We start from the raw sequence: 26,571 nt of genomic DNA on the forward strand, positions 1-26,571 counted from the left end.
ACAATGACAATAATACATACAAGAACCTAATTACAATACGACAGACACAAAAGAATTGCAATAATCATAATCTCCCTGTTTAAAAAGGGTTGATTTGATTGGCCAGATTTCAAACTCCCTTTGTTAAAAACAAAACTCGTGCTAAGGCACCGCCGGCTAAAAGGGAAAAGCGGCTCAGAGAACATGAATGGTTTAGAAAGCCTCATGTAAACAGTTGAGAAAGTTTGGTGAAATTCAAGGGCACTTAGTATGTACAATTTGAAATTCTCCAATACGTATCACTCATGTTTTAACACGAGCTATAGTATCACAATCGTGCTCCATTTTATTTTTTATCTCTGTTTAGCTTGTTTTTTCTTTCTTTCGTGAGCCTGGGGGTGGGGATGGTCTTTGTGCGCCAACGGAAACTGTTGGAAACTGTCGAAACACATAGTTACGTTATAATTATGAGTAAAAACGTATAAACCTGTCAGTTGAGTAATTGAAATAATTAATAAAATTTCTGTTTGTGTGATCGGTTAAGTAAACGTATCGCGTTAACAAAAGCCGCAATGTCGGGTAAAAAGTCAGTTCAGTTTTGCAAAGGATCTGTCAATACAAGCGTTGTGAACGTGAATAAGGGACGGACCATTATTTTTCTGGAGGGGGGGGGGGGGATGAAAGATATTGAAAAAAATTGTTTGCAGGGCCTAAAAAGACAAAATAAATTGTTTGCAAACACCATATGTATTAAAAAAATAGTTTGCATAGAAGTCAGAGAAACTTGTAATAATCTATCAATGAAAAAAAAACTTTCAAAAATGAAAGTATGAGACTAAATGTTATAGACTAAAAGTATGAATACTAAAAGTATGTAGTTGTTTGCAGACAGTATACAGCGCTCAAATAAAATCAACATTTTATTTGACCAAATTGGAATTTCAAAGTGCTCATGTAGGCAATAAATTCAACTAATAAATTAGTAAATAGCTGATCCTTTTCTTAAAAACAGTTACTTTATATTGCAGCAATTAAATATGAACAGTATTTTACATTTCATTGAATTAAACTTCATAAATATCTATATACCCGTATTTTCTCAATTAAACACCTGGGGCATTAATTTTAAACTTAGCCTGGTGGACTCGGCATTTATTTGACTCCTGCAGGTTATTTGAGCCCGGTTTTATTAAGCAAGGGGTTTAATTAATTATTTTTGACAAACATGTATCCATCAAATTACTTATTATTACTCAAATAAATACCTGAGGGGTCTATTTTCAACTCCACCTTGGAGACCCGGCGTTTATTCGGTACCCAGTGTTTAATTGAGAAAATACGGTTAACATAGTTATTCAAACATTATAAAGAAACGTAACTCTTCGCTAGCCTACACGAGCCTACACAAAAATAATGTCATAACCCATTCTTTAAAAATTGTTGAATCTTCGTGCAATGCAGAAATGCTTGCGGTAAGTCAAATCAACACAACAACAACAATGTTTACAGTATACAGTCCCTTGATGGTTTTTCAGGATCTTAAATCCATAAACTTTTATAACGTTAAAAATATTCCTCATTTGATGGTTCACTTACAGAGCACTCATTAGCAGATGAGTCACTGCCTGTTCCATCACTGTCTGAGGTTGTTTCAGATTGGCTGTCAAATTTTTCCCAATTTTCTTCAAACATTTGATGTTGAAGGAAAACACATTCTTTTGCAGCCTCTAAAACCATATCTCCATGATTAAAGCTGCCTTGAGTGCTTTCTTGGGCCTTATCATTGATGCCCTGACTGCTTTCTTGGGCCACATAATTGCTGGCTTGAGTGCTTTCTTGGGCCTTATCAATGATGTCTTGAGTGCTTTCTTGGGCCTTATTAATAAGGTCATTTTTGACAAAAGAAGACATCACCTTCTGCCCCTTCTGCTCGGCGTTGGTATTTCTTGAAGTATTGCTGTTCAATGATGATCCTGATTGTTTTAATTTTTATCTATTCTCCTTCTTTGCAAAAATGCAAGGACTGGACATTTAAAATTCAAGCAACGGTTTCGCTTTTTACTGCCACCAATCTTCGTAGTGTACGTCTCAGAAAACGAAAAAGACGAGTTCAGAGGTGTTTATTGGTCGCCATGTGCACCATAAAATATTGAATTAAATAATGATTGATGGCAGCAAAAGCGAACCTCATTTTTGTGTCAGATCGTGGTTAAAATAGATCGAAAAAAAAATTGTTTGCAGGGAGGTGTTGTTAGAAAAAAATTGTTTGCAGAGGTGCATAGATAAAAAAAAAAAGTTTGCAGAGAGAAATTTTTCATCCCCCCCTCCTCCAGAAAAATAATGGTCCGTCCCTAAATACAGTCTTTTTAATCAAGAGTAGCGGGGCAAATCTCAACAAATAAACTTATGAAGTGTTCAAAGCATCCGGAAATTGAAATGTCATTTTACGCCAGAAAGTCGTCGTACATTTCAAAGTGTAGTTTGATTTTTTAAAATTTTTAAAAAATCCCCGAAACTGTTTCGAAAATATTGAAAAAAACGCAAATTCTTAAAGGTTTTCGAATTTTATATTACTGAATAGAAACCAAAATCTCACTTAAGAAGAAAAATAAGCTTCCGGAAAACGTTACATTTCGTTTATAATTAACACAATTGAAAAACATGAATGCAATGGACATGTGAGATGTTCCTTAACAATGTTTAGGAAAAGTTTGATCGATGTTTCGCTTCTATAAGATGAATGCTGTTTAAGCACGAGAAGTTTTAGTCAGTTTGGGCGCTTTGTCCTACACCTTCTCCTCCTTTCAAAGCTAAACTGGGTTACATTTATACCGCGTTATAAAGGTCGTGACTAACTTCTCACTAACCTCGAGCTTCGGAACTCCTAACTGATTGCTGAAATATCTATCACTCGACAGGTTAATGTTCTGGATGGACCGTCAAAGACCTCACCGTATATGGAGGGCCACTTTATCAGGCACCCAAGCTGTTCCCATAGTTACCTCTAATATTCATACGCCGAATGGTATGGATATTGACAGGCAAAGCAGACTTGTCTTCTGGGTGGATGCTTGGTTGGGCAGAGTAGAGTCCGTTGATTACTATGGCAACAACAGAAAGTTGCTTTTTCAGGGTCATCAACAAGCATGGTTTTTTGACGTTACTTTCCTCTCTTCTTATTTATACGTCTCTAAACCGCCTACTAATGATATTTACAAAGTCAGCGCCACCAGGGCCAGTGGAACAGTTGTGAGTTATGTTAAGATCAGTCAAGTGTCATATTCGTTTATCGCGGACCTTGTAGCTTATGACAGTTCCCGGCAGTTACCAGGTATACACTAGAAGCTTCTAACCTTCAGTTTTGACAGTTTTTTTTAAAACCTGCCAAATATTTTTTGTCTTACGCGATTCGTCTAAAGACGTAACGTGACTCTGCTAAAAAGTATTGCTCAACCCATCTAAAAACCAAAGATAATATTAAACATGACATTTATATCACTTGTCCGTTAATATTAAACAAAAAGTCACAATTCAACCAAAACACTAAGTTTAAAGAAAATAACATTTACAGGGGAAAATTTGAAGACCAAACACAACTTCATTCAGGAAGTATAAGGAGATTTTCAAAATAGAATTAGGCTTAGATTATTCAGTAAAGTTTGTTACCTCATATTTGAAGAATGCTTGTAAATAGCCCAATGTCGATATTTTAAAATTCAGCCTAAAACAAGTAGACATCACTACAGCCTCTGGGGAATAAACGCCACAAACTCTATAGTTTATTCCCCGGAGCCTCGTACTGAGGTCTATTTTTTAGGCTGAATTTTAATATATCGAAATTGGGCTATTCTGCAGGGCAAAGCTTTCAAACCAGTTTAAATAAATATCGGAGACAAAGCGGCAAGTTTTCATAACGATGTACTCAAAGACCACCGACAGTAAGTTATCTGCAGGGAAGATCTATCGATTTTTCTTCAACCATGTAGCTGTCTACAGTTTCTATCGTCCTTCACCTCGGTGACCTTGAAGCTCGCAATTAGTTCAGAACTTCCCGCTAGCCTGAATCGCTTGTCATAAGCTTCCATGATGTAGAAAACGTTAACGGAGATAAAGCGATAAATGTTTTTGAAGAAATGTATTCTCCTGCTCCTCGCTTTTTTCAGTTCTTCCACAGGGGGCCCTCACATCAGATAAGCGGATAAACAAAAATAGAACTTCACCTGCTTTTGTCGCGTCTTTGTTTCTTTAACGAGATCTGCAAGTTGATGGTCTGGAGCCGAATATATCATACGCGGTCAGCCGGAACGAGGACTGGAACAGAGAATCTTCGGAAACCGGTCGTATCTCTTAGTTTATGACAAGGGGGAAACTTAAATGACAGCCTTCAAATTTGACATGAATTCACAGCCAAATATCAGTCTGAGGTTTACCATACTTACTCTTCAGACAGGAGAAAGGTTGAACTAGATATCCATAGGCTTTATTTGCCCAAATGTACAATATTTTGGCGTCGTTTTAAAGAAGTTCACTCCAGAATGTCCATTTATTTTCTTTACGCTAATAAAAAGTTTAGTCAAAGATATGTTATTCACCAAAATTCTAGCTTCCAACGCGCGCTAAAACCCTACGAAATCCTTCCCCGAAGTTGCCCAAAATTCGACTTCTGAACACTGCCATCTTGGGGTTGATAATGTATGCGTGACATGCTAAGAAATGGGTGTCACCGGACTCGTTTTTTAGTTAAAAGCCCTCAAAGGGAAAATAAAGTGTGTTTTAAACAGGTTATACTTTTGCTATGGTTACCAGTGACGTCAAGAAAATTATCACAATTTGTTTAACTATTGGTGGGCATTTGTTTCATTCCATTTCTGTAGCAGTAACTGATAAATGCTTGTAGCACTCTGACCCCTGGAAACTGCTGTGAGCCTCCTTAAGTATGTTCAAAATGGGTTTGCACTATTCTGACTGCATAAGAGCCAGAATTTTCTTGCCCAAATTTTGTTCATCATATTGAACATAAAAAAAAAACAACAACAAACCTACAACACTAGTGTGAAGTAAAAATATCCTCCTTTCCGTCTGAAAGTGAGGATAACTTTCTCAAGTTATTTGGATGCCCATTTTGGCGATTTGACTGGACTGTAACTATTTCCGTAGAATTTGGTACTAAACCACTTAACTACCTATAGCCGGTTTGCAGAAAACGGCCATCTAAAAAAACATCATATTGTATCATTACTTTTTTTTCACGTTTTACGTTGTAGGCCCTCCGTGCCCAGCGTTACCTGCCCCTTCTAACGGTGCTAGACTTGGATGTTCAGGGAATGAAACAATGGCTTATGATACAGTCTGCCAGTTCTCATGTAATAATGGCTATATAGGGTCTGGTTCTAAAGTGAGAAGATGTCAACCCAGTGGAACTTGGAGCGGACAAAATTTCACTTGCCAAAGTACGATCTTTAACACGTTTGATAAATATGAATATAATAATAAATACATGGGAATTTGCAGTACTTGGCATTTCCAGAGTAGCTCTTCATCCACTGTTTGCAGGTCAAATTGAGATTTAAAGGTTTAACATTACATAGTCACACTGCTATGCACCGTACAGCATTCTGTCAATTGATAAAAGTGATGTGGTAGAACGTAACCATATTTTTCGATTCGCCTGAGAATATTAGATTAATTATATGCACAAACCTAAACGATAATGATGTTAAGGATGTTTTCCCTCCAATATGGAATATAATATTGGGTTGTGAGGAAGCAAAAATTATTCAAAAACAGTTACCTAAAACAGATACTGTAAAATTATTAGTTGCCAATTCTTTAAATTTGCACTTTTAATAAGAAAGAGGACAGCGGTCATTTCATTTCTTTACGCGTTTCCTTTTAATCCTGGTTATAAACCATAATAATTTAATTCTTCAGTTGTTTTTTTTATTTATTTGTTTTTTTAATAGATTTTAGCGCTCCAAATCGATGCAACTCTTCATGTCTTTTTGTTTCAACTACAACTGAAATTATAGCTGTGGATTACATCAACGCTACAAGTTATCCCATCATCTCGAATTTAAAAGACCCAATGGCCATAGATGTCCATTTCAATCTGGGCTACATATTTTGGTTTGAATTGACAGAAAACAAAATCAAACGAGCTAATATCGATGGAACAAATATCACAGTACTTCACGAACACATTAATTGTAACGGACTGGCAGTGGAATGGACGTCGTCGCAATTGTACTGGACCGATAGGGCGATATCGGTATCAGACTTAGAAGGCAATAACAAACGTATTCTGGTGTCTTCAAGTATTGGTTGGCCAGGTAGAATTGTTCTCGATCCTTTCGAGGGGTAAGTTATTACCTAACAACTACATTACACCTGAAAAAAACGATAATAATTAAGAAACGGAGATTTTATCTGATCAGTAGAATTATATAAATTCTGTTGTTATGAGCGCGGGACAAGAAATATTCTGAGTACCTAACAGTCGGATGCCTTGAGTTAACTACTGAGCTGCTGGGAAACTATTGGCGAGAAAGGCGACTTCTTTAGGCTTATATATATGACACGCATCCTGCAAACTGCTTTGATCGCATTGTTTTGTCTTGAAATCTAGCAAATCAAATCAGCCTCTTTAAACTCTCTTATAACGAATGCATTTTCAAAGGGTTGATTTGATTTGCCAGATTTCAAACTCCCTTTGTTAAAATCAAACCTCGTGCAAAGGCACCGCCGGCTAAAAGGGAAAAGCGGCTCAGAGAACATGAATGGTTTAGAAAGCCTCATGTAAACAGTTGAGAAAGTTTGGTGAAATTCAACGGCACTTAGTAGGTACGATTTGAAATTCTCCAATACGTATCACTCATGTTCTAACACGAGCTATGTTATCACGTGCTCCATTTTATTTTTTATCTCTGTTTAGCATATTTTTTTTTCTTTCGTGAGCCTGGGGTTGGGGATGGTCTTTGTGCGCCACCGGAAACTGTTGGAAACTGTCGTAACAAGTAGAAACGTTATAATTATTAGTTAAAATGTATAAACCTGTCATTTGATAATGAAATAATGATAATTTAATAATTGAGATAATGAAATAATTTCTGTTTGTGTGATCGGTTAGGAAAACGTATCGCGTTAACAAAAGCCGCAATGTCGTGTAAAAAGTCAGTTCAGTTTTGCAAAGGATCTGTTAATATAAGCGTTGTGAACGTAAATAAATACAGTCTTTTTAATCAAGAGAAGCGTTAGGATCGTAGCGGGCAATTCTCAACAATTAAACTTATGAGGCGTGCAAGGCATCTGGAAATTTAAATGTCGTATTACGGCAAAATGACGTAATACATTTCAAAGTGTAGTCTGGGTTTTTAAGATCTTCAAAAATCCTCAAAATTGTTTCGAGAATATTGGAAAAAATGCAAAATCTCACTTAAGAAGAAAAATAAGCTGCCAGAAAACGTTACATTTCGTTAAAAACACTGATTGAAAAACATGAATGCAATGGACACGTGAGATGTTCCTTAACAATGTTTAGGAAAAGTTTGATCGATGTTTCACTTCTATAAGATGAATGCTGTTTTAGCACGAGAAGTTTCAGTCAGTTTGGGCGCTTTGTCCTACACCTTCTCCCCCTTTTAAAGCTAAACTGGGTTACATTTACACGATGTTATATATAAAGGTCGTGACTAACTGCTCACTAACCTCGAGCTTCCGAACTCCCGACTGATTGCTGAAATACTTCTCACTCGACAGGTTAATGTTCTGGACGGACTGGCAATCTCCTCCAAAGATATGGAGGGCAACTTTATCAGGCACTCAAGCTGTTTCCATAGTTACCTATAATCTTTTTACGCCGTCCGGTATTGATCTTGACAGACAAAGCAGACTTGTCTTCTGGGTGGATGTGTCGTTGAACACAGTAGAGTCCGTAGATTACCATGGCAACGACAGAAAGTTACTTTTTCAGTCTCATCAACGACCATGGTCCCGCGTCTTCTTTTTTGATGTAACTTTCCTCTCTTCGTTTTTATTCGTCTCTGTTCAGGCTACTGATGAGATTTACAAATTCAACGCCACCAGTGTCAATGGAGCAGTTGTGAGTAATGTTAGCATCAGTCAGGAAATCAATGTGCTTGTAGCGTATGACAGTTCCCGGCAGTTACCAGGTATACACTGTACTCTTCTAACCTAGTTTTAACTTGTTATTTAAAATCTGCCAAACACTTTTTTGTCGTACGCGATTGGTCTAAACACGTCACGTGACTCTTCTAAAACTTACGGCTCAACTCATCTATAAACCAAAAACAACATAAAACACAACATTGATATCCTTTGTCCGTGAAAATTAAAAAAAAGTCACAATTAATTTCATTACTTTAAAAACAAAGTTTGGAGCTTTACATCTAAATTAAAAGAAAATGTCTGTAAATGTATAAAAAGTGACTTGAAAGCTTACATTGAAACCAGAATTAAGTTTAACAAAATAACATATAAGGAGAAGATCAGAAGACTAACACGACTTTATTCAGGAAGAATAATCAGAGTTTTACATTAGAAACTTGAGTTGACAAGTAAGTCAAAAATGAACGTTTTTGAAAAAAAGTTTTTGAAAAAATTCCCTGTGCTGATTGTTCATGGTGTTACATTGGTGAGACGGGCAGAGCCTTCAACACCAGGAAAAAAGAACACCTGAGAAATGTAAAAACCGCGGCGAAAGGTTCAAGAATTGCTGGTCTGGTCCAATAATCACGCGATTGACTTTGAAAATGCATCTGTCATTGACAAAGGCGGCTTTAGAACAAGAAAAACATTAGAGCGTGGCATTCCAAGCTAACTCCCAATGCGGATAACAATTCCTGTCCTCTGCCTGGACAGTACAACATTCTTTTTAACAAATATTCTTAGTTATCAGCATTTTATTTCGCAACTTCACACACTGCATTTTTTATCTTTTTAACATTTTACCCGTCGAAGGCTGCAGTTCAAACAGCCGAAAGCTCGTATTCTTAAAGTATTTTAGCCAGAGATCGTTTTCAAATTTTATAATATGTTTTATCCTCGCTGCGGCCCTTCAATATTTTCACGTTTTTGAAACGCTTGTTTTTATTTTAATTCACGCTTTTTACACTGCAGTCTTCCCGTGCCCAGCGTTACCTGCACCGTCCAACGGAGCTAGACACGGATGCTCAGGGAATGAAACAATGGCTTATAAATCAGTCTGTCAGTTCTCGTGTAACAAAGGCTATATAGGGTCTGGTTCTCAAGTAAGAAGATGTCAACAAAATGGAACTTGGAATGGGCAAAATTTCACTTGCCAAAGTACGATCTTTAAAGAACTTTTGATAAATATAAATAAGTAATTTATTAATTCTCCTTCCTATTGCCTTTCATTCATTTTTCACTAGAGTAACTAATATTCATAATTATAATACTAGACGCGCAGCACAACAGTCTTATTATCTTCCTTTTGTAAGAACTAATTATGAAAGGTTTAATATTAGGTTTCAGGGCCCCTCTATTTGGAACTCCATTGGAAATGATTAAGTTATCATCCACATGTTTAAGAAAAAAAAATGCAAGTTCAATATCTTAAAAGATACTAGCTAGCGCGTGTATTGTTCAACTATAAGGCTGTTTTGCTCTGATTTTTCCTTTTAATAATTGTTATTAATAATTTTTGCTATTTATATTTCTCCTATTTTATTTGTCTTCGATATTCTATAATATATTATTGTCTTCTTTTTTTTCATTTTGCTCACTGTAATGTTCTGTGTTGTTGTGTGTTTTCCCGACCTCAATTTGTATTTACATAATTGTAACACTGGCTGCCTGCCCTTTTTAACTCTACAGTTATTTCAGGTAGCCAGACCCCTAATTATTTATTTATGCTATATATATATATATTTTCTTTTTGTAAATATTTTGGGTAAATAAAGTTTTGTTGTTATTTGTTGTTGTTGTAAATATACTTCATTGTAGTGAATTTTTAGCATATGTTGATGTAAGAGCCACCTGTTGCATTTATCATTAAACCATTATCATCATCATCGCCACTACCATCATATCATCATCATCATCATCATTATATGGGAATTTGCAAGACATGCCTGGTTTGGCGATTAAACCGGTCAGGAGCGAAGAGAGGGAGCTGTATTCGCAGGCTGAATTAGACTTAAGACTTTCAATATGTCATAGTTTATAAATATTATTATACTCGGTAAGGCGTTCTGCCAATTGATGCAAATGAAAAATTAATACTTTACTATTCCCCTGAGAATATAAAATTTTATTTGCAAACAAAACATTTTATAAATATTTTAACAATGCTTCTTTTAATTAGATTTTAGCGCTCCATGTAACCCTCCATGTCTTTTGGTTTCAACTGCAACGGGAATAATAGGTTTGGATTACAACAATGCCACAATTTATCCGATCGTCTCGAATTCAACAAGCCCTCACGCCATAGATGTCCATTTCAGCCTGGGCTACATATTTTGGAGTGACTCTTCAGGCAACATCAAACGAGCTAATATCGATGGATCAAATATGACAATACTTCATAAATACACTTGGTGTGGAGGACTGGCAGTGGAATGGACGTCATCACTGTTATACTGCATCGAATGGGGTAATAGTACGATATGGGTATCAGACTTAGACGGCAATAACAGGCGTGTTCTGGTGCCTTATTATTTTGGTGGGCCATATATGAGTGGAATTGCTCTCGATCCTTACTATGGGTAAGCAAACACCAAGCAACTAGTGAGTCGGTACCCTTTCACGTAAAGATGACAAACTGACAAACTCATAATTTATCAAGACAAAAGATGTAATTTCCGTTGTATATGAGCGTGGGATAAGACATTTTATAAGTCCCAGACGGTCAGATGCTCTAACCATGCACTGAGCTGCGGAGACACTCTTGGCGAGAAAGGCGATTTCTCTAGTTTCACGCGTTCAGCAAAATGCTATGATCGACAATACAGTGTGACAGTGGCTGTTTTGAAATCAAGCTAATCAAAACAGCCATTTTGAAACGTTTGATTTGATTAACCAAACAATTGACAAAGCGAAATGTTCCTCAATAATGTTTAGAAAAAGTCAAATCGACGTTTGGCCACTGTAGCATGAATGCTGCTTCTTAAAGCACAGACGTATGAAGTCAGTGGCAGCCCTTTGTGTTGTCTACCCCAATCCCCCCCCCCCCCGGCTCTCTCTCTTCTTCACCCTCCCCAAGGTAAATGTACAGCTTAAAACGACGTTATAAAGGTCGTGGTTAATTACTCTATAAGCTCAGACTTCTTGTTTCTGACTAAATGGCGCAATATTTTTCACCCAACAGGTCAATGTTTTTGACGTGCACTGGATTTTCTCGCGCCAAGATAGTGAGAGCCACTTTATCAGGCACTCAAGCTGTCTCCATAGTTACCTCTAATCTTCTTCGGCCGTCCGGTATTGACCTTGACAGACAAAGCAGACTTGTCTTCTGGGTAGATGAAGCGTTGGGCAGAATAGAGTCCGTTGATTACTATGGCAACAACAGAAAGTTACTTTTTCAGTTTAATCAACGACAATGGCCCGACTATTTCTCTTTTGGAGTAACTTTCCTCTCTTCTTTTTTATTCGTCTCTGATCGGACTACTCATGGAATTTACAAGTTCAACGCCACCAGTGCCAATGGAACAGTAGTGGGTAATATTAGCATCAGTCAGGAAATCAATCGGCTTGTGGCGTATGACAGTTCCCGGCAGTTACCAGGTATACACTAGAAACATCTACAGTCGTGCCAGGCGAATCGTGCCCCCCAGATTGCATATATGAACGGATTTTTTAAAATTTGAATCCGTTAGTCAATTTCAAGAATATATACACAACCGCCGATCTATGTTTGATTCAAAATTTAGTTTCCGATCACTGTCAACCGATTTAAAAAAGAGAGAGAAGGCGAGAATTTGAATTTGTCGTACTATTTGTTGCATCTAATAACCGCAAAAACGTACGTTCTGTGATCAGAAAGTAATTTTTTTCGATGATCGATCTGCGCTATGTACTCTTGAGATTGAATAACGAGGGTGCGAATGGGGGTACCTCGATAACACTAAACACTTACGTTTTTGGCTCTGTAACATAAAACAGTAACATTCTAGGCATTTTAACACTAACAGTAAAAAAAATAATGTAACAATAAATTTTATCCAAAAAAAACGGCCCCAAAAAGGCCAATATTATTTTGTTTAGTATATGAAGAAGTTTGCGGCCATTTCCGACGATTTCAGATCAGTTAGGAAGATTTCCGAAGACTACCAAATAAACCCGAAGACTGCCAAAGATTTCCGAAGACTACCGAAGATGTCCGAGGAGAAATCCGAAAATTTTCTCTAAGGCCCCGTCCACACTGACCCGGGTAAATTTGAAAACGGAGAAATTTGAAAACGCCGCGTAAAATGTTTTTCGTCCACATTAACCCGGGTAAATTTGAAAACGATACGCTTCATTAGTAAGTAAAAGTAAAAGTAAAGTCTTTATTTAACGAGGGTAGCACTAAAATAACATAAAAATACTAACAAACCAGTGGCCCTCTAAAATTATTTACAATAAAATATAAAAATACACTATTTCACGCTCGAAGTCCAAACGCTCATTGGTGAGCGTTTTTGAAAAGCTCCGTTTTTGGTGACCGAAAGCGCCGTTCCAGTGTGGACGGTTGGCCTAACCGGAGAAAAAAAGATGCGTTTTCAAATTTACCCGGGTCAGTGTGGACGGGGCCTAAGTTCATGAGTGATTCTATCCGATTTTTGAAGAGCAGATAAGAATTTACAATGCTAAAATTTTTCACGAGAAACCCTCCAAACACTTAACAGTATTTCCTCCGGAAACAGTAAACATTAAAAGATTGGCCAATATAACAGCAAATACTAAAAATTATGGGCATATAACACGCAACACTAAACCAAATTGAGACCCTCAACAACGGATTCAAATTTCAAATAATCAATTCATTAATGTACTCTTGGGGGGACACAGTTTACCTGGCACGACTATAACCTTCAGTTTAATTTTGACCAGTTCTTTTAAATCTACCAAATATTTTGTAGTAAGCGACTGGTCTGAACACATAACGTGACTCTTAAAAAACCTACTGCTTAACCCATTACAAATTCAATTAACTCCAGTAACTAAACACAAAGGCGGCTAAAGAAAGGAAAATTGAAACCAGCATTAAGTTTAACAAAAGGGAATTTCTAGGAAGTTCTGAAAACCAACACAATTTCGTTCAGGAAGTATAAACAGATTTTCACAATATAGCTGAGAAAAAAAAAACAGTTTTTTTGTACAAATGATGCTACAAATGTCATTAATTTTGACATTATTCCACTTTTACTCAATTTGAGAGATCCCATTATTTAAAGTCTCTTAATCGCCGCATTATTTAATTAACGCCATGAACCCTTGTTCGACGTATAAGTAACGTCATTTTCACGTCTAAGAAAGAAAATGTTTTCAAAGGTCTTTGTATGCCAATTTTAGTGCTTTTAACTGGTCTGTGACTATTTCACTCCGTTAACTTTAGTACTAACTCACTAAACTCTAGGGGATAAGTGGATAACAGCCCTGTAAAAAAACCATCATAAAAGTGCATCGTGGACCAAAATTTGAAGGTTTTAAAGTTCTTTTTGTATTCTAACTTTCTAAGTTTATTATTTCACGCTTCACATTGCAGTGATCACGTGCCCAGCGTTACCTGCACCGTCTCACGGAGCTAGACACGGATGCTCAGGGAATGAAACGATGGTTTATAATGCAGTCTGTCATTTCTCTTGTGATAATGGCTATATTGGGTCTGGTTCTCAAGTAAGAAGATGTAAACACAATGGAACTTGGAGTGGACAAAATTTCACTTGCCAAAGTATGATCTCCAACACTTCGTTAAATATAAAAAAAATGATAAATTGGAATTTGCAGTGGCATTTTCAACAAGTGACTCTTCATTAAAGGGAGCAGGGATAGCGCAATGGTGAGAGCGCTTGCTTTCCACCAATGTGGCCTGGACTCGATTCCCGGATCCTGTTCATATATGTTGACCGAGTTTGTTGTCGGTTCTCGTCCTCGCTCCTAGGGTTTCTCTTCAGGTTCTCCGGTTTTCCTCCCTCCACAAAAACCAACACTTCTAATCCCAACTGATTCGATCGGGAATTTGACGGCCATAGATTGGTCAGTCACAAGACTGTTCCGTGCTACCCTCTTTAGATTATTTTTCCACTGTTCTCAGGCCGAATTGTAATCTAGAAGATTAATACATTAATACGCCATAGCTTAATACTGATATAAGTCGCACAGTGTTTCTTGTTGGTAATTTTATTTAACGCTGTATGGTGCAGCATAATAAAGCACTAGTCACAAACTTCTCATTTGGAATGTTATACACTTGGATTTCGTTCTGTTAGAATGTCAGTGCATCATAGTTAACAGCGCCACATATGTGTATGATAATAACCCAATCAAATTTTGTCCAAGAACTGTATTTCTGGACAAAAAATGTGCAATGTTAAAAGGGAACCTCCACTCTTACGATAAGTTGGCATTGAATTGTTGGAAATAAAGCCGAACTTTCAAATTTTACAGGACAAGAGAAAGAATAACATTTAACAGCAACAAAAAGTGAAAAAGATTATGGATTTTAAATTTCCCGCGCGCCGCCATTTTGGATTTTATGACGTCTAATGGTTGCCGATATTGTTTGAAAGCAGAGGATCTACTGTGTGAAACAATCATTGGTACGCATAAAGATGGCGACTGGTACATAAAAGTTCTAATAACTTCAAACTTACCTTAGCGGAAAAAAATATGGCTTTCTATGTTTCTATTGGCTGTGTTAGGTTCGCAAGGTGCTGTGGTAAAATGTATAGCCGCCATCTTTATTCTTACGGTGGATTGGGCAACCATTACACGTTATTAAATCCAATATTTTTCATTTTTGGTTGCCATTAAATGTTATTTCTCCCCCTGTCCTGTAAAATTTGAAATTTAGGCATTATTTCAAACAATTCATTGTCAACTTATCGAAAGAGTGGAGGTTCCCTTACAGGCCTTTTGAATTTATACTTACACAATACAGTTTTCAAACGTTCTGCTGAAAATGTTTTTAGTTCAATTAATACTCTTTTGTAGTTGACAGCTGCACCAGTTCCCCATGCTATAATAATGGTTCATGTACTTGGCTTCCTGGCGGTTTCAACTGTACATGTCTGCCAGAATTCTATGGAGACAACTGCGAGACATGTAAGTTAAAATAGGAGTAAAATGTGCTTGCAAGTTTATCTGTCATTTCTTACGTACTTTAGGAGACGAAACATGTGTGTCAGATCAGCCAAGAAAGTATTTCTTACGTACGCTTAAAAATCGGAACTGAACTATAAGGCCGTTGCCTCCTCAAAAGGACATTACTGGAGCAAAAATGTGCAATGTGATCAAGTCCATATAAATTTTCTGGGGTGATCAATCGATGACAATCGATTATTGGAAGTCCAATCGATCAATCGATACCAGTCGATGGCAATTAGTTCATTGTTATGGATTGCTATCGGCCAATCGATGACCAATCGATAATCACAAGCTTCAGTTCTTGATTGTCATCGATAGCCATCGATTATTATTGAATACCGTTTGCTGTGAAGCTGATTGTTTTCGATCAATCTATAAATAATAATAACCACGGCAATACGACCCGCCTTAGTTCTGCATGTAGCCTTTTTTTTTTTTTTGCTCCGGCTTTTGCACGAGAAATATGTCTCAATTGCAAGTTGTTGACTATCTACCATGTTGTGTAGTAGTTAATGGAAAGGGTACCATGAATGCCCACTTGCTGTTGAAGTTGGCGAGCGATTCGTTGCTCATCAAAAGAAGAAAGGAGATCTCGGGAATAATAATAATATTAATAATAATAATAATAATAATAATAATAATAATAATAATAATAATAATAAGCGAGAATAATAGGTATAAATTTTTTTATTAACTTTTCTTTTCTTTTAATAATCACCATTTGTAAAATTTGATTATAAAACAAAAAAAATAATTACATGTTATAAACGATTTTAAGATTTTAATTCTCGCTTATACAAAGACATTGTACCTTTATATATAGCTTTTTTTAATTCTTAATCCTTTTTATCGGTGCTTGTATTTTTAATGATTGCGTGAAATATTATTATTATTATTTATTATTATTTATTATTTTTTTAATAATAATAATAATAATAATAATAATAATAATAATAATAATAATTTTTTAATGGAAAAAGAAACTTTATTAACCAATTTCTAAAAGAATTACAATGATTTGACTATTCGAATAAGAACTTTATATATAAACATATTATTTACATAATAATAAAAACAGTGTCTTTAAAAATGTAGAAAAATAGTAAAAAGCGACTTCGAGAGCAATAATAAAAGAAGAAAAATATTCGATCTAAAATGCAGTACGAGAATTCTCTACTTGAAAGTCCATATCATAGATGTCAATGTTCCTGTTTCTCTTTACAGTTCTTGATCCCCTTAGGCAGATTAAGGCGGATCGGAGGATCGCAAATGAGACTTTTGATCTAATCCAAGACACCGTTGTTGCGTAATCCTCCCCTTTCTTTGCGGCGATTAATTCTGCAAGCCTACTGTGATACCTCTTGCACTCCTCGCCCATTCCTCCGGTGGATGTAAACACCAATGGAGTGAAAGTTCCCTGTTCTACTTGAAGAACCCTGTCTGCGTAAGCCCTCTTCTTCTCATTCTCATGGTTACGGTATATCTGCTTGGGGGTTTGGTCCTTGTATGAATCCGCGTTGGGGTGACACACCCTCACATCAAAGAACGCGGATCTCTGCTTCTCCCAAAACCCCCGGGCATGTATATCTAGGCGAGCATCTGGCGTTGTGTTAGCGCCGCTTGGTAGCCTCTCTCCAGTCAGTTCTTGAAGGACGGGCTCTATTTCGACATCATTACAGACCATCTTAAGCAAGTCAGCCTCGAGGTCACGGAGTTCATTATGGCGCTGAATTATGAATCCGCCTCTCCTACAAATCATTGCATGATCGATTGTAAAGGCGTCACCGCACACGCACACTGTCGGCTTGTCGTCAATTTCCCAGTCGTACCTGAGCTTTACAGCATCTCGGAACTCGCCTTTATTCAGGTTGTAGCCCATGTCCTTTAATGGGAGGACCGTGAGCCAGTTAGATGCACCTTTCTCGGTTGCGAGATCAATGGCTCGTTGTGTCTTCTGAGGTAGAGACTCCCTGACATTGCCAAGCCTGGTCTGAAGCGCTTCGTTGGTTTCTCTTCGCACGCACTGCTGTAGTGTCTTGACAGCAGTATCAGCCGGTGTTTCATGATCCTGTGCGATTATTTTCTCGACTAGGGGCGCTGTGATCTTGGTTGACACCTTGAATTGGGACGCTGCATCCTGGCTTGGATTAATAAGTCCAAGCCCCCTAGCCGCACTGGAAGTGCCACTAGGTCCCTCTCTTCTTTTGTGCAGTGGTGATCAGTGATTGATGGTATTAGTACATCTGCAATAGCACGCTCCAGGGGCTCTAATAGATCTTCTATATCAGGAAGTGTTCTGAGAAAATATGTCCAGCGGTGGCGTAGTCCGAAGGTAAATGCCGCATAGCACGCCTGTGGGTTTGATGTGGCATACTCGGCTAGCTTTACCACCTGGCTCACCCACTCCTCAACCTTTCCATCGACATACTCTTCGAGATAAGCTCGAGAGCCCAGAGCGGCGCCTAGATGTTTTTGTCCCTGCGTAGAGATGTTTATCGCAGTCCCCTCGAAGATAGCTTTAGCATGGTCCTTCTTGTCGGGTTTCGTGATAAGCCAGCACTTTTTGGCGTTAGGGTAGTACCCCAAATCAGGTCCTGCCTTAATAATAATAATAATAATTGTTTTTGGGCGCATTGGGAATCCCATGCGCATTGGGAATGCGCATGGGAATGTGCTGAAGGTGATCAATACCATACATAATCGTGCTCAACTGAGTCACCTCCCAAGGGATCCTTTATGAAGAGAAATTAAAGTTTAAGTTGTACAATTTTCCCAGATGTTATTCCAGTACTGCTAGTTTTTTATTTCTCCCGGATATCAGGCTAATATTTATTTAGTGTATCTGTTCATTTCGGTAACATTGTATTTTTTTCTGTCAAGGCATTTGATATTTACCTCCCAATAAATTTCTGGAAATCAATTCCAATTGATGACAATCAATGAAAATTCATGGCAATTAAAAACTGAACACATCTTAATGATTAATTGTTATCGATTGCCATTGATTGTTATCGATTATCGGTTTCATCGTTTGACGACGCTGGGAAAATTGCATTTAATATGGTGCTCGCCCGGATTTATAAGTCAGTCCATTTGGTTCACTTGTACCCTTAAATGTTGGCATTTTTTTAACCATGACAAAATTCAGCACAACATGGCATATCAACATCAGAACTTCGTGCACCTCAGTACGAGCAACGCATGCACGCACTTCGATTTTTATCATCAAACCTTCGGAACATGCAGTGGTAAAATGTCATTGTGACAATTCTTTTAATTACTCTTTTATAGTTGACAACTGCACTAGCTCTCCATGCCTCAATAACGGCACATGTACAAGGTATCCTAATGGATACAACTGCACTTGTCGACCGGAATTCTACGGAGACAACTGTGAGAGTAAGTTGAAAGAATGTGAAACAAGTTCGAATTTTTTTTCTGTATTTCTTAGGAACATTTGCTTAAGACGTCACCGTTTGGTTCAAATATGGTCGATTTTAATGAAATTTTCACACAAAATGGTCTTTAAAAGATGTACTCATTAAAAGCATGAAATGGTCTATTACCCTATAAATGATATGGTTCTCCGACCCTTGAAGTTTTGCAACTTTTTTTTCTAAATTTCCTAGAATAATAGTATGCAATGAGGTTTTGAGCATTTCAGTCTATCAAATTGAAACCCGTTAATGTTGAGGAAAACAACTGAAAAAATGCGGATACTCAACATCCGAGGGTTTCATAGATTAGAAGCCTACGTTCAGTCTGTAAATGCCGGTATTAAATTAAATTAATTTTCACTAGTATGTTTGTTGCCTTAATTTTGTGGAAAAGACTCACGAGAAACCTTTTTTACTGCACAGTGGTGATCCAAAGGCCTGGCCAAACGGAGACGCAAGTAGACGCAAGTTAAAAACTTGCGTCCTCTTGAGTCTCCAAATTGGCCAGGACTCACGTTGACTTGCGATGACTTGCGTTCACTTTGGTCGAGATCAAATTAATTTGCACGCAAGTCAACGCAAGCTTTTCACCGTTTGTCCATCCACTACTTCAAGTACTAAATTACAGCGCGCGCAGTAGCATTGAAATGGCTTTTTTTTAACAACTTGTGTGCACTTGCGAGTAAACTTGCGAGTCCGTTTGGCCACTCAACGCAAGTCTGTAAGCAAGTTCAACTTGCGTCTACTTGCGTTACCTTTTCGGCCAGGGCTTAAATGTATTTGTAGTTTCACAGTTTCTTTTCAATACTATAATTATTGTATTTACTGTCTTTTTTTTCTCATTTTCGTATTAATAAGACATCTCTTCTACCGCCGTCGCAACTACTCGAACAGAAGGATCCAAGCAAAAGAGTGCTATAATTGCAGGAGCTTGTGTGGGTGGTGTTTTGTTCGTGGTTATCAACAGCTTTGGTCTTGTGTACTCTTACAAGAATCGTGACAGGTAAAAAACACTGAAACGCCAATGAGCTGGTCGATTTATACTAGAGACGGATGATCCGTCTGGACGAACTTGCATTTTAATAAGGCGAGCATTTTTTAGTTCGTCCAAAACTTCGTCTGTGTATAAATACGGGCAAACAAACAGATCATCTGTCCAGATGAACTATCTAGCAAGTTCCTCTTGGCAGACGAATTACGCAGATAGTTCATATATTTCAGATATTTATACACAGACGAATTATCGGACGAACTAAAAAATGCTCGCCTAATTAAAATGCAAGTTTGTCCAGGCGGATCATCCTTCTCTAGTATAAATCGAACCATTCAATTACCTAATTCTCGGAAATCGCTCCTCATATTCACCGCTTCACTTATAAAAAAAAATAATCTGCATTTTCTCAAGTTAGGCTGAACAGGTTCCTACATAAATGGTAATTAGGGCACTGAAATTTAGGCAATTTAGGTTCTTAATCTGAGGTTCTTATTTTCTGAAGAAACATTTACATTGTTGTTTATGGAGTTTTAGGTAGTACTCGAGCTTTACTTTATATTTATACTTTTGTGATTGTATCAGTGATATTTTATGATTTTTAACATTGGCATTTAAATTGCAACTGGAGGAAAAAGGCTCCTAGGTGTCTCCAAAGAGGATCCAGAATGTCTATTTATCATATTTTCCTAAAAGAATAAAAAGTTTATAAGAACTTTTTTCCAAATTTTAGGTTAAAGAGGTTCTTATAAAGAGGGTGTCAAACTGGCAAATTGTAGCCTAACAGATTCTTACAAATTAGGTTCTTACTCGCGGGTTTTTACTGTATATGAGGGCTTCCGCCTCTTTGCAGTTTTCAAAGTTACTGACCGTTAATACACTTTCCTTTTTCCTCAAAAGGTTCTTTAACCGCAGTTCAAAGAAGTTGACCGACGACCCAAAAAGTTACAACAACGATGCTTACGTTGCCAATGCTTCCAACATAACTTCTGGAGAACAAGCTACTGACGTGGAAAACTTTGAATTTTATGCCTTGAGAACAGACCATTTTCGTATTCTCGGCATTGGACTCGACATAGCTTGCAATGGAGGCTAATGCGGGGGAATATCATTAACCCTATTCAGACCGGGGGGGGGGGGGCTTTTGAGGCCCGCGCTGACTTTGAACTTTTATAACTTTTTTTAAGATTTAACCAAACGCTGCCAAACTTTCTGAGTTTTCCTAAAATTTATCTGGCAACAATTTGGTAGGGTTGGATGATGTGTCAGGAACTTGACATCACCATGGAAACGGCATTTTGACAGGCATGTTTCCCAAATTTGTAATTTTGCGTGTTTCTGTTAATAAAAATCAACCTAAATTGGATTATTTTTACAATTTTACGGGTTTAAAGCACATTTTTATTCATTTTGAGTACTTTGCAGTGATTTTGGGTGGTTTTCTGGCATTTTGGAAAAATTTTGAAATCCAAGATGGCGGATCCAAGATGGCGGCTGTTTTGACATCATGATGTAATTGTCACGTGATGTGACGTCACCATCCCACGTGACGTATACCAAAAGAAAGAGTTTCGGACGTACAATACATCATAAAAGTTTCATGTTGATTGCTTAAATATTCTGGAAGTTACATAGGGGGGGCTTCCGAAGCCCCCCCCCCCGGTCTGAGAAGGTCCAAAAAAGCCCGGTCTGAATAGGGTTAAAAAGAGCTTCATGTCATTTGCATTTGAAAAGATTAACCGCGTTAGCCTCCATTGCAAGCTAGTTCAAGTGCAATACCGAGATTACGAAAATGGTCTATTGGAGTTTCAGAATTATTATCTACTTCACCATATGTCTTGCATTAGTATATACTAAAACATGTACAGTGGATAGCGTTGTTGGCGCGCGCTGATTGGCTACTCAAACATAGGATATCCTTTGTTATTATTCAACAAAATATTAATGTGCGCGCTGCCCATATATGGTCAAAATGTTAACGTTATCTGACATCCGTACATAACAGATATCCTGCGATATACGTAGCTTGCGAAGATTCGTCCGAAGTCTTGTAAAGCGCTGCATAATTACAGTTTTTCTAAGTGCAAAATGTGTATCGTTGACAACTTGTTGAATAATAAAACAATTTTCCTGCTCAATCTTTTGGAATATCGTCTGATTTTAGCCAACTCGGCCTACGGTCTCGTCGGCTAAGTATCAGGCGATATTCCGCGCGATTTCGCAGGATAATTGTGAACTATTCATCACCCCCGAGCAACTCGCGTGCGAAAACTGTCATCGTTGATCATGACAGGAACAAATGAGTTAAAAGTAATCCTTTTTGGGTTGTATTATCTCACTGTTTTAGTATATACTAAAACAACTTTTTTTCACCTCAGTGTCGGTGGTTAGTGGCGGATTTTAACTTCGCCGTTTTGCGGATCGGTAAATATCCACAACTAGCCACCTCCACTTCGTTGAATAGTTGTTTTAAAAATACATTAAATGTGTACTAACTCCATTGTCGGCTACAGTTAACTTTACGTTGAATTTTGTGACATTAAGCTTAAGCTTTTCTGCCGGACGTGGATTTAATTATTATATAGAGGAAAGTGTTTTACTGGGAACTAAACCAATCGTAGATTCCATACGCCACTCCATCCGGGACCCGAGTTGCGTATTTTCCGTATGACAGTGGCATATCGATCATTTACGTCACGATTCGCGCCTTTTCTACTTTGTTAAATGAACTTGGTTTTGTATCGTTTGTTGTTAGCAAGCATCGACACGAAGGTTTAATTTGATTAACTAAGCAAGGAAAAAGAATAAGTTTTCTAAAAAAGTTAACAACGGGAACACGATAATGGAAGCCTTGACGATTTCAAGGTTTTTAGAGGAGTTCTTCGCAAGGGTTTTCGAAAGTGCAAGATGACGTGAAGAAGAAAACAAAAGCAGTTGAAAACTATCGGCCGTCAAGACATTGCCGCATTGGATTCAAGTCAAAGTCAGTGATGTTTTCAGCTCTTACGTGTTGTTTAGTTGGCAAGTATTTTGTTTGATTGGAATTCAGTTAGTATTTCTATATCCTGGGCACGGGTGCTTTGTATTTTATATGAAGACGAACGCTGATATGTAAAACTGGCTCGATTATTCGAAAACAATGAAATAAAAATTGTCAACAACAACTGCATCTGGTCTTCATATAATAAAAAGAACATTACACGTTGGCTCAAAGATATGATTTTGTTGTTCTCGTGGCAAAAAAACGATATCACGACTGATTTCTGCTGTAAGCGTTTCTGTACTTCCGTCGCAAGCCAGTGAGTAATCCCCGGTCGAGACGAGGGAAATCTATTATCACAGTTACGTGGAAAGAAGGAAGCCGAGAAAACCTGGGGATGATGTAGGGTGACCCACACTTTCGATCTCGTGTGGGAGGAACGGCGTTTCATCGATGCATTGGCAGCTCTTTCGGCTAAAACAACGCCAGGGAGGGACTCGGCAAGAGAGGATAACGACTCATATGTTATATCTACGAGCTGTAGAGATCCGAAAAAAATTACAAGACAAGAGCACAATATCATCAACAAGGATATATATTGTCTTGTTGTACCCCCAAATTCTCGGAACTAACATTAAAGCAATGTATGGTGAATATATTCGCCTGCTACGCAGGCTACCGATATTTCGGCTCCTGAGACACGTGAAGAGTATTTTGGGAATAAATGACGCAATTGTTTACCAGAGGGGGTGAAAATCAATTGACAACTGGTAAATAAGCAAAACTCACGGTACATGACACCCCTCTGTAACAGACCTGGTGACACCTGATTTTCTACCAGGTTTTTTTAACACAAAATCGACCAGGGCAGTCAAAAATCCACCAGGTTGATTTCTTTTTTTCACCACGGAGGTCGATGATTTATTAAATCTAACCATGTATGTATATACATGCAAAAGTTTGTGACCCAATATGCAACAAACTTAGCGGGCTAATCGTGCACAACTTTCCGCACCGATGTCGCCTAACTAACGACTGTAGATGACACCGTCGTTTTTTTTTTTTTCGCATTGTACGTAAACGACTGAAGTAACGTACTCTTTTTATCCTGCTCTTACACGAAGAAAAGTGGCAAATGAAAAAACAGAATCGAATAAAACATGTAATAAAGGCCTCAGACTTAATTTCTTGTATAAGAAGTGCTTTAAGGCTTAAGCGTTATATGGCAAACGGGCTAATTTTGCGTTCCCCGAGCGTTTGTTGTATCGCACAGTGTATTACCGCCACTAGATCCGCAATGGGTCAAATTTAGCAAATCATTGACACAATAATGAGCCAATGAGTCACACTATTATTGATACTGTCAGTTCGCACTTGGACTTGAAGCAGTCGCCAGGGCTATATTCCTGAAATCCTCTGAAATTCTCGCAAGTCTTTGCCCACCAGAGTATCAAAAACGGCACGCAATGCGTGCAGAAGCGAAGGCAAACAGAACAACAAATTTCGCCAACCGCCTGATGATATAAGACGATGGACTGACGTTATCGCTTAAAAATGATTTAAAAACTTCCTTAAGATGCATGTTACTTTTCCAGTTCTTAGCAGGCCTGTAGGCAGGATTTAAAACGATGCAATCGTGTGAACACTGAAGGTGTAAGCTACTGGGGGTCCAGGGGCATCCCCAGGGAAATTGTGAAAGATTAGACCGATCGAGATCAATTTTCTTGCGTTTTGTAGGGAGTTTCATATGCAACCAGACAGCTTAAAGTACAAACGTAAAAAAAAAAAACACACGATTATTTGTAGAAATTTTTAGTTAAATTCAAAACTCTTTATTTTTGGAAGGGGAACGCGCTTCACCAGGCCGCTACCTTGCGCTTGACGGATTACACCCACCAAAACATAAAACTTAAATTAACGACTTAAAGTTTATCAAAGGTTAAGGTTAATTCGGCCAGGTATTCGATACTGTTTGAAAAAAATTGAGAGAATTTTTCGTGGGATCATTTTTCGACTCCCCAGTTTGAACGTCTCTCAAGCCCTGCTATCTGAATACAAGTTTGATTTCTTTTCCAGAAGGTCACTGACATAAAGATTTGCACCAAGAGACGTGCACCAAGAGACAGATCCAGAGATTATCTAGTTTACCGTTGCCGGCACTTATTCATTGATCCATTTTTGGAAGATCAATGCATAAAGAATTAAAATACGAAAAACACCCCCCCCCCCCTTCTGACCTTACTTAACAATTATCCTGCGAAATCACGCGGAATATCGCCTGATACTTAGCCGACGAGGCCGAGTTGCCTAAAATCAGACGATATTCCGCAAGATTGAGCAGGATAATTGTTTTATTATTCAACAAATTGTCAACGAAACACATTTTGCAGATAGAAAAATTGTAATTATGCAGCGCTTAACAAGATTTCGGACGAATCTTCGCAACTTACGTATATCGCAGGATATCTGTTATGTACGGATGACAGATAACGTTAACATTTTGATCATATATGGGCAGCGCGCGCATTTGTTTAATAATAAGTGGTAATAACTGCTGTCCTCCAGCTAGGCATTATTAGTTTCATGCAGGTGAAAGCTACACAAAGTGCTATTTACGCTGTACAGTACAATTTGAGGCAGCTTTATTAAAATTTACCGTAATACGCTACTTGCATGATCTTGTGTGTGAATGAATATTGACACGGTGGGCACAAAGTGACCCCAAAACGCTCACCTTCATTCATCTTTTTCGTTTTTGATAATGGCTACCTGAAATTTTGCATAAATATAGAGCTCGTCATTCTGAAAAATCGTATGTTTTTTGTTTTTCGAATTTCGAATTTTTTGGCGGGAAAATGACGTCACAAAGTTGACGCCAAAATTTTTTTAAATTAATGTGGAACATTTTATGACAGTTTCTGAAAGAACTTGTCGCAAAGATCTTGAAACTGAAAAAAATTCTGAGATATGTCAATCTAATCAAAAGTTATCGCTAATTGAAGTTTGAATTTCCCGCCATTTTGTTACTAAAAATAGCTCAAAATGGCGGAAAACTCAAACTTCAATGCACCATAACTTTGGTTTGGATTGACGTATTTCAGAATTTTTTTCAATTTTAGGATCTTTGCGACAAGTTCTTTCAGAAACGGTCATAAAATGTTCCACATTAATTAAAAAAAAATTTGGCGTCAACTTTGTGACGTCATTTTCCCGCCAAAAAATTGGAAATTCGAAAAACAAAAAACATACGATTTTTCAGAATGACGAGCTCTATATTTATGCAAAATTTCAGGTAGCCAGTATCAAAAACGAAAAAGATGAATGAAGGTGAGCGTTTTTGGGTCACTTTGTGCCCACCGTGGAATAACTTGCGTATTTTTTTACTTCACATTGTGCCGGCGGGCTGCAAAGTTAAACACGATATTTACATCAAACGCTGCTCAAGGCTGCTAAATCGACGGAAAAAAGCCACTTAATATTTCACAAGCTCGTATTACATTATTATAGAAAATCAAACAGATCTGTTTTGTCTCTTCAGTGACGTGCACGACAGCAGAACAAGGGACAAAAACAATAGAAAAAAGTTAACAATTACTTTTTGCTATTTAATTTTTACATCGAGTTATAGTCAATTATTAAATTATCTTTTACCAGGGGGCGTTTTCTTCTGTTTAAGCCAGCAGAAAGATTTTGGTTGATTTTTCCTTACCAGGTAAAAAAATTCCTCACCGGGGAGAAATAAAATTGACCAGGGATTTTTAAGATTATCACCAGGGACCAGGAAGGTCAAATTTCCACCAGGGAGGGCAAAAAAAGCCCACCAGGTCGGGTCTCACCAAGTCTGATACACAGGGGTGTTA

The 26,571-nt window shown here is 37.7% G+C and overlaps 1 protein-coding gene and 1 pseudogene across 1 annotated transcript in view; both read right to left on the reverse strand.

Moving 5' to 3' along the window:
• The window catches only part of LOC144628981 (CUB and sushi domain-containing protein 3-like), a 732,439-nt gene that overhangs the window by 278,931 nt on the left and 426,937 nt on the right, over nt 1-26,571 (reverse strand). The window lies entirely within an intron of this gene.
• On the reverse strand, nt 16,454-17,955 carry LOC144628754 (uncharacterized; annotated as a pseudogene).

Source organism: Oculina patagonica, chromosome 10 (assembly GCF_052425735.1).
Source record: "Oculina patagonica isolate OP01 chromosome 10, crgOcupat, whole genome shotgun sequence".
NCBI classification, from domain to species: domain Eukaryota; kingdom Metazoa; phylum Cnidaria; class Anthozoa; order Scleractinia; family Oculinidae; genus Oculina; species Oculina patagonica.